This window comes from Montipora capricornis, chromosome 2 (genome assembly GCF_036669925.1).
Source record: "Montipora capricornis isolate CH-2021 chromosome 2, ASM3666992v2, whole genome shotgun sequence".
NCBI lineage: Eukaryota > Metazoa > Cnidaria > Anthozoa > Scleractinia > Acroporidae > Montipora > Montipora capricornis.
This window is the reverse complement of record NC_090884.1, coordinates 14798329-14808328: the sequence shown is the minus strand read 5'-3', so window position 1 is coordinate 14808328 and position 10000 is coordinate 14798329. Positions and strand designations below refer to the sequence as shown.

The 10000-nt window shown below is 35.8% G+C and overlaps 2 long non-coding RNA genes and 1 pseudogene across 3 annotated transcripts in view; 2 read left to right on the top strand and 1 right to left on the bottom strand.

Moving 5' to 3' along the window:
• The window catches only part of LOC138038932 (uncharacterized), a 25613-nt gene that overhangs the window by 2801 nt on the left and 12812 nt on the right, over positions 1–10000 (bottom strand). The window lies entirely within an intron of this gene.
• The window catches only part of LOC138038933 (uncharacterized), a 38296-nt gene that overhangs the window by 27105 nt on the left and 1191 nt on the right, over positions 1–10000 (top strand). For both annotated transcript variants that reach the window (XR_011130332.1, XR_011130331.1), the window contains exon 2: positions 9367–9512. This is a non-coding gene — a long non-coding RNA (uncharacterized lncRNA). The remainder of the gene's footprint in view (positions 1–9366; positions 9513–10000) is intronic.
• Positions 7416–9243, top strand: LOC138038263 (uncharacterized; annotated as a pseudogene).

Here is a 10000-nt window from a genome sequence, read left to right as displayed (position 1 = left end):
GCATAATGCCTTGTTGACAGGGATGTTGACAGGCAGAATCACATGATTGAGAAGAACCATTTCATTGTCACTCCTGCGCGATCAAATTGTGGTGAAGTTAGTCGCCTTAGACCAGAGTTAGAAGACATTACGTGTTTTGTCGCCATGTGGTTTTTTGTTGTATTGAGCTTCTTGCTGGGAACGCTCAAACCACTCACTTATGCACACGCCGTTCGCGGTAGACCATGTCATTGAGCGAATGTTTTGGCCCGGGTCGGTCCGCGAACTGAGAGAAAGCTATATTGAGAACAAATGTGTACTAAATGAGCAAATATATGAGAATCATGATATGAACTACACTGATATGAACTGCTTTGAAACCAAATACCAAACAAGGAAAGCACAGAATTGTGAAAGCCTCCAAGAGAAGAAAGTTGGTGAGCACGAAGTCAGTACTGACGCCATCGAGTCGCAGAAAGATAGTCTGCTGAGCCGGATGCATTTAATTAAAATTCTGAAAAAGAAGGTGAATTTTCTATCCATTTGTATTATTATGGCCGTTTGTTTTCTGCAATTACTGAATTTCTGTGAATTTCGAGCTGTAATGCTATTTCATATTCAACTATTTGTATCGTTTGGAATCATCCTCACTAATGTTGTCAGCATTTTGTACCATGCTTGGTGCAGCGTTTTATGTTTGGATGAACCTATTTTGAATGCATTCAATGACTGTGACCTATTTGAGAAAGGCGCACAGCTATCTGTTGTTGTCGATGTTGATAATGAAGAATCAATAAATGACTTGCAACTTCGATCTCGTTATGCTACGTTTGTTTATTGTAAATGTTTAAAAGGGCGTCGCCATGTTGTTCAAAAGGATGGAGAATCACGCAGAATTTCGGCGAAACAGCTAACGCGAGCCTTACAGGAGAACATATTTGAGAATGCCGCGCAGCCATCTGTTGTTGTGGATATTGATAATAAAGAATCAGTAAATGACTTGCAACTTCGATCTCGTTACGCTAAGTTTGTTTATTGTAAATATGTAGGAGGGCGTCAACAAAGGGACCGAGAACCAAGCAGAATTCCAGTGAAACAGCTATCAAGAGCCTTGCATAAGAGCAGATCTTTCAGGAAATTAGTTCGAAAATATATTAAAAAGAACGTACCGAAATCTTCTGCCATGCATTTATTTACGAAATTGAGTGTACTTAATCGTAAGTTAGACTATTTGTATGTAAGACTAAGGTCTGCTACTAAGAAGAGGAGTACACAAAGGACGTGGTGGACAGCACGAAGGAAAAAACCTAAAATTCGCCATGGAAGAGTGAAACTCAGGTGTAACTATGCTTCAGTAAGATCTGTTTATAAGAACGTTAACCATAGGACGAATCATACAGAGTTAAAGCTGTCTAATGATATAGAGAAAAACCCTGGGCCCATTGATCATACCAAAACTATTCAAGCGCCTTATAGTCAAGGCAATGTGGAATTGTTCGGCCAGAATGCAGGAACTCAGTGTTTAGCAATGTCTCTTACTTCACTTATCTATAATTACAGGAATAATATTATATCATCAGTGGACTTGATCAACATCATGAACATTGGTAATGAATTGTATTCTGGGTTATCTAGACTGTCCAGACAAACTTTCCTGTTGTTAACTGAGTTACCAGAAGTGCTTAATGTGTTTAATACAGATTATCAGCTTCAATACAGTTCAAGCTATAGTGGTACTATAAATGGTAGATCCATTATACATGGTTTGAGTTTCTGTATGCCTTTGATTGATGCTTTGCTAACATTAGTAAGGCAAAACTACCAATCTTTTCTTTTAACAATTGAATGCAGTACTGTTTCTATATACTGTACTCCAGGTGGTAAATTTAAAATATTTGATTCACATGCTAGGGATGCATTTGGTATGCCCCATTCTCAAGGAACATGTGTATTATTAGAAGCACAAAGTATACAGGATGTCACATGTTATTTGCAAACCCTGTATGAAAATTCAAATACATTGTTTGAGCTGATAGGTGTTCACATAACAAGACTAGAAAAGGACAATAATCACTTAGTTGATGAGGACAGTGAAATCTCTCAATCAGAACTTGCTGATGATGGTGGCGCAAGGAACAATGAGTCTTTTATACGACACTGTTGTGCTTTATCGTTTTATAGCATTTGTTTTTCAGTGGTTAAGGCATGCACTTATTGGAATTCACAAACTCTAGAAGCAATTATTGACCATGGAAATGAGTTTTACAAGGAACAATTTTCATGTCCTGTTGAAAATCTTTGTTTACACAAATTTCCAAACAAACTTCAAATATATGATGCAACTATTGATGTTGTCTTTACAGCACAAAAAGAAGGCATATTTAGTTGTGCATCCAGCAGTAGCAAACTCTTCCAGAACTTTATTTTGGATAACACGAGAGGCAATACTGGATTTATAATATGGTTTTCAAATTACTGTGCAAGTTGCATATTTCAGCACAATTCTAAGACTAAAAGCACCAAATACTACTTAATAATATTCCATAGTGATGGAACTTTAGATGAATTTCAAACTGTCAATGACAGCAACTTTCTTCTTCAAGCCCTCGCTAATACTGCTACAAAAATCAATACAACTAATAATTTAGAGGTAGCATACATTATCAGATTTCTAAATTGTTACAGTAATTTGTCAAGCACTTTAAGACAAAAGGTATTAAGGAAACACAAATCCAATAGGCAGAAAAATTCACTTGCCCAAAAACGAAGAGAAAGTTATGCAAACATGGAACCTAGTGCCAAACGAAAATACTTGGTTAGCAAAGCAGAATGGTACAAGTCATTAGATCCTACAGAGAAAGAAAAACTCTTGTCTGACAGAGCAGAGTGGTACAAATCACTAGATCCTGCAAAAAAAGAACAACTCTTGTCTGACAGAGCAGAGTGGTATAAATCTCGAGATCCTGCAGAAAAAGAACAACTCTTGTCTGACAGAGCAGAATGGTACAAATCACTAAATGCTGCAGAAAAAGAACAACTCATGTCTGACAGGGCAGAGTGGTACAAATCACTAAATCCAGCAGAAAAAGAAAAACTCTTGTCTGACAGAGCAGAGTGGTACAAATCAGTAAATCCAGCAGAAAAAGAAAAACTCTTGTCTGACAGAGCAGAGTGGTACAAATCACTAAATCCTGTAGAAAAAGAACAACTCTTGTCTGACAGGGCAGAGTGGTACAAATCTCTAGATCCTGAAGAAAAAGAAAAGTTATTGTCTGACAGAGCAGAGTGGTACAAATCACTAAATCCCGCAGAAAAAGAACAACTCTTGTCTGACAGGGCAGAGTGGTACAAATCTCTAGATCCTGAAGAAAAAGAAAAACTCTTGTCTGACAGAGCAGAGAGGTACAAATCACTAGATCCTGTAGAAAAAGAAAAACTCTTGTCTGACAGAGCAGAGAGGTACAAATCACTAGATCCTGCAAAAAAAGAAAAGTTATTGTCTGACAGAGCAGCGTGGTACAAATCACTAAATCCTGCAGAAAAAGAACAACTCTTGTATGACAGGGCTGAGTGGTACAAATCTCTAGATCCTGCAGAAAAAGAAAAACTCTTGTCTGACAGAGCAGAGAGGTACAAATCGCTAGAGCCTGCAGAAAAGGAAAAGCTCTTGTCTAACAGAGCAGCATGGTACAAGTCACTAGATCCTGCAGAAAAAGAACTGATAAATAAACAAAAAAAGCGGAATTATGATGCAATGGAACCACTCATTAAGGCACAATACTTGAACAATAAAAAACAAGAATATTGCAGCATGAATCCTATAAAAAAGCAAAAAATAATAAAGTGCATAAGTGATGCAGCAAAAAAATCTAGAAAAAAGGCAAACGATGTTCAGCATAAATTGGATCACTACATATCAGTATTTCAGAATAAGATCAGAGAGGGGCCATATTACATATGTTCAGTTTGTCATCGAATACTATATAGAAAAACAGTTATGTTACTTAAAGAAAATAAATACAGCATACAACGTCTTTTCACTGAGATAAAGTCATTTGATGACAAACAATACATCTGTAGAACATGTCATGCAAGAGTTTCAAAGGGGCAAGTACCATGTCAAGCTGTAGGTAATAAACTGGAAGTTGATAGAATACCACCAGAACTCTCAGTACTAGAAAAACTTGAACAAATATTAATAGCACAGAGGATAGTTTTTGAAAAGATAGTGGTAATGCCTAAAGGCCAACAGAGGAAGATTAAAGGAGCAATATGCAATATACCAGTTGAATGTGATCAAACATGTACTACATTGCCACGTCCTCCTGAAAGGTCAGGTATAATCATGTTGAAACTTAAGAGAAAAATGGAGTTTAGAGGACATGTTTATTTTCAAGCTGTGCGACCTCAACTAATATTAAATGCTCTAATGTGGCTCAAAATGAATAATCCCTTGTATGATAATATATGTATAGACATTGACAAAATAGATAGGCATCTTAAAACATTGCAACAAAATGATGTTAATTTAGACGATTCAACTTTGAATAATGACAACCACTCTACTGAATCTGGTATAAGTGATAACACTTCTTCAAACAATGAAAATGGTGAGAATGTCAGCACACTGGCAGATGAAGAAGATGATGATCCTTTAAATGAATATCGAGCACCAACAAGTGAAACTTGCTTGCAGTCTGTAATACCAGATTATCCTGTAACTGTTGAGCAAAATGATAATGTATCATCTCAAGGAGACGAAGTCTATGCTATTGCACCTGGTGAAAGTAAACATCCAGTTTCCTTCATGGCAGACAAGCAATGTGAAGAACTAGCATTTCCTATTTTGTTTCCAAAAGGAAAGTATGGGTACTCTGTCAACCGAGAAATAAAGTTGTCGCCAGTTAAGTACTTCAATGCAAGACTTTTACATCACAGTGGTAGATTTGCTATCAATCCCGAATATCTCTTCTTTGCTCAGTTCATCATAGAACAGAAGAAAGTATCAGATAGCATCAATATTGCTCTGAAAAAAATGCATGGCCAGCCTCTTACCGCTTCCCAAATAAGATCAAATAATATGCAAAATTTACAAAATCTTATTTGTCAAGATCAGGCTTATTTATTTTTGAGACAAATTCCAGGAACACCACCTTATTGGCAAAAATTTATGTATGAAGTAGTAGCTATGGTAAAACAGCTTGGAATACCAACATGGTTTATGACATTATCCTGTGCTGACCTTAGGTGGCCTGAACTGTTTCAGATTATTGCAAGAACACAAGGCAAAAATCTAACAAATGAACAAGTTGATGCTTTATCTTATAATGAAAGATGCTCAATGCTGAATGTAAATCCTGTTGTTGTTGCTAAGCACTTTCAATATAGAGTTGAAACATTCTTCACTGAAATTCTTCTAACTAATGCAAACCCAATTGGTAAAATAGTATACTATGCACTCCGCATTGAGTTTCAGATGAGAGGCTCTCCTCACTTACATGCCTTAATATGGACATCAGATTGCCCTGAACTAACACATGATACCAAGGAAGCTTATATCCATTTCATAGATGAACATGTGCAGGCATGCCTTCCTGATCAGAGTCAAGACCCTGAGTTACATGAGCTTGTAAAAACCTACCAAAAGCACAGTCATTCAAAGACATGTAGAAAATACAAAAACATTAAATGTAGGTTTAATTTTGGGCACTTTTTTACAAACAAGACTATTGTGGCTGAACCTCTTTCTGATGATTTAAATCCAGAAAAAAAGACGAGTACCATAGACAGACAAAAAGAAATCCTTAGACTAGTTAAAGAAAAAATAGATGAAGTGTTAAATCCCAGTAAGGCAAACTATAATCCTACATTAACAGAAGCTGATATTTTCAAATCTGTAAACATAACTGAAGAGCAATATTATTGGGCTTTATCCATTTCACCTGACTCAGACTATGAGCTGCACCTTAAAAGACCAACAAACAGCTGTTTTATTAATAATTATTTTGTTGCTGGTATTAAGGGTTTTAGAGCGAATGTTGACTTGCAACCTGTATTTAACCACTACAAGTGCATAACTTACGTGTGCTCATATTTTACCAAGGATGAGACTGAATGCTCACAGGCAATTATGAATGCTGCAAAGGAAGCTAAAAAAGAAAACTTGAGTGTCAGGGATAGCTTAAAAAGAATTGGTGCTGCTTTCCTCTCTACCAGAGAAGTCAGTTCACAAGAATGTGTTTACAGATGCATGCCTGAACTATGGTTACGAAAAATATTCCCTGCAACAGTTTTTGTAAGCACTGACTTACCAGAAAAAAGGGTACGCATTGCAAAATCACCAGAAGAACTTGATGAACTCGATAATGAAAGTACTGATATCTTTAAATCAAATATTATTGATCGATACACTTTAAGACCACGGTGTATTCCTTCTGTAGATAGGCTATGTCTGGCAGAGTTTGCTGCATATTATTATAAAGAATACAAAAAGGACTGCCAAGAAACAGCTGATGCTCAACCTGAGGTTTTAACTGACGATGTCATTGAATTACATCACAATAATTATTGTGATCCTGATACGTCACCTCCAGACAAAATAAGATTAATGAACACACATGAAGTTATGAAGTGTAGAAAAGTAACAGCTGTTATAAGATATCACAAGCCAAACAAAGCAAAAGAACCTGAACTGTATTTTCATCATCTGCTGATGCTTTACTATCCATGGAGAGATGAAACAAGTCTCTTAGGAAGTGATCAAACATATGCTTCTAAATTCTATGAGCATGAAGTACAAGCTGTTGTAGAACGAAATAGAGAGAATTTTGAGCCTGATGCTGATGCTGTTACAGAAGCACTTGATTTTTTTCAAAATAACCAGGGCAATATTATCCACTCCAGCTATGATTCTATGAATGACCAGGAAAATGCAGATTTACAATCTGAAGAGCAAGATGATTCAGCACCAAACGAGTCATTTAATGAACAATCACCTACACATCTTGTTTCATCATCAGAAACTAAGAATCATTCAAACCTTGGAATAACATCGTACAACCAGCTAACGGAAATTAGTGATGATAAACTACGGGAGTGTGTTAGATCATTGAACAAAAGACAGCGCTGTGCTTATGATATAATTCTCACTTGGTGTAGAAATAAAATGAAAAACATGAATAGTCAAAAACCTGAAGAAGTAAAACCAATAAATTTATTTATAACTGGTGGAGCAGGAGCTGGTAAAAGTCACTTGATTCATACAATCTACCACACTGTTACAAAGACCTTTAGACATTCTCCTATGAATCCTGAATTACCTACAGTTCTTTTAATGGCACCTACTGGAGTTGCTGCTATTAACATAAATGGGACAACGATAAACACTGCCTTGGCAATTCCCAAAGAAACAGGTGATAATTTACCTGCATTGTCTGACCAAAAAAAAACACAGATGAGAATGTTACTAGCTGACCTCAAGTTGATCATAATAGATGAAATTTCTATGGTTGCTAATACTACTCTGCTTCATATCCACCAAAGACTAAAAGAAATTTTTGACACATCAAATTGTCACCTGTTTGCAGGCATTAGCATTGTTGCTATTGGTGACATGTATCAACTACCACCAATACGAAGGAAACCTGTCTTTGCAAATTACAAAAATGATTTATTTAATTTGTATCACCCATGGCACCTATTCACAATGATAGAGCTTGTTGATATCATGAGGCAGAAGGATGACCAACCATTTGCTGAACTTCTGAATAGGTTCCGCACAGCAAGTCAAACTGAGGAAGATATCAAGTGCATCCAATCTAGATCTATAGATGCATCAGATGTTAATTACCCATCAAATGCTCTTCACATCTGGGCTGAAAATAATCCAGTCAATCGACACAATGAAATGAAATTGCATCAAATACCTGCACAGTTGTTTCACCTTAAAGCCACAGATCAGTACCCACCTAATGTATCACAACAAGATATGAACAGAATTTTAGCTAGACCCAGGTCTGAAACTGGTGGACTTGATGCTAACATCTATATAAAGGAATGTGCTAGAGTTATGTTAACCAATAACATTGACATTGCAGATAGACTAATAAATGGTCAACTAGGAACTGTTGTTAAAATTGAAGTAAATCACAATAACAAAAAACCCACCGTTATTTATATAAAATTTGATGATATCAAAGCTGGCAACAATTTAATTCAAAAGAGTACTCTAGTAGTTTTGTGCGACAAAACAGAGTTGTACCAATAGAACCTGTCCTAGCAAAAATCAAAATACATCCAAATAAACCTTCTTCTCCTGAAATTCAAAGAGTGCAATTCCCTTTAACATTGGCTTACGCTGTCAGCATTCACAAAGTACAAGGATTGTCACTTAACAGTCTCGTCATTAGTTTTGAGTTGGTCAAACAAAGATCATTCAATTATGGTCAAGTATATGTTGCACTGAGCCGAGCGACCTCTTTAAATGGTATTCACATTCTAGGAAATATTAACAGCAAACATGTGAAAGCAGATCCCCGAGTACATGAAGAATATAGAAGACTGCGAGAAATCTCAAAAACCATGGAAACTAGTGAAAAATGTAAGGACAATACAATGCTCACTATATGTCTATTAAACATACGATCACTCAAAAAACATAGTGTAGATATCAAATATGATGCAAACATAAAGAACAGTGATCTAATTGCACTGACAGAAACACAACTTGCACCTCATAGCAATGATACTCATATAAAATCTCATTTATTACCATTCACTCTCTATAGGCAAGATCATCCTACTGATAGATATTTAAGTTTGGCACTGTGTACCAGAAGATCAATAAAAACTAAGGAACACGAATACTTTCCACAAGTAAATGCAATGAAATTTGTAATAATTATGAATACATCTACAAATACGTGTCCCAATTTTACAGTGCTTTTTCTTTACCGAAAGAACAACTCAAATATAATCCAGTATGTAAGTCATCTACGAAATATCCTTGGCAATTATCCAACCGACATCATTCTTGGTGACTTCAATATCAATTACTTAAATGATGATAGCATTAGACCGCTAAAATCTTTAATGACCTCTCTAGGTTATTCACAGTTTGTACAAAGTCCAACTTTTGTCTCATCAGGAAACATACTTGACCAAATTTACCTAAAAACAACAAAATTTGACATCATAGAGAATACTGTAATTAGTGTCTATTACTCTGACCATGATGCTGTTAAAATATCCATAAAATATAATTAATAAGGTATTTAAATATCTAATTTATTTAAACTATCATGCAAAGCATATAAAATTACATGTATTTATTTACAGCAATAATTATAAATATAAAATTTACAAAAATGTACAAATGTGTCTTGGCAGGAACGATGATGCTGTTAAAGTATCCATACACTAGTTAGAAGTTCCTATAACCAGAATGGGAGACTTGAAAAATCTGCTGACAAGCATTTTACAAGGCACCACTATATGGTGCCTTACTTCTTGTCTGTGCCCAGTACCACAAGTAGGTAAGTTTACATAATATTTTATATCTTTCATCTTACTTTGATATTTCAAGGCAGGACTTTCAACAACTATAAATGACAGGCATGCCTCTTACATGACATGCTAGTTCAGACCACCATTAAAGGAGAATTGAAGCCCAAAATCAACAACTTTTCCAACATTTTTTTGGGAAAGCATAACATAAGTTTGTGGAATTATTTCTTCTTGTTTCCTGTTTTTTGTGACAAAATTATGTTCGAAGTTGGGCTTTTCTCGCTTTTTCCGCCTTTCCAGGGTGGCTTCAAAAACTAAGTCAGTTGCCTTCTATAACATATGATATGGGGAACAGAGATTTTGTAATCAACAGAAAGTGCTGCTGGTGGATATTTTCTTCGTTGTTTTGCTGTTTCTTCATGAATTCAATATTCACAACAAACATCAGTTTAACCCTTTCACTCCCAATAGTGTCACTTCCAGATTTTACTCTGTCTAACGCTAGACGATTTTACTC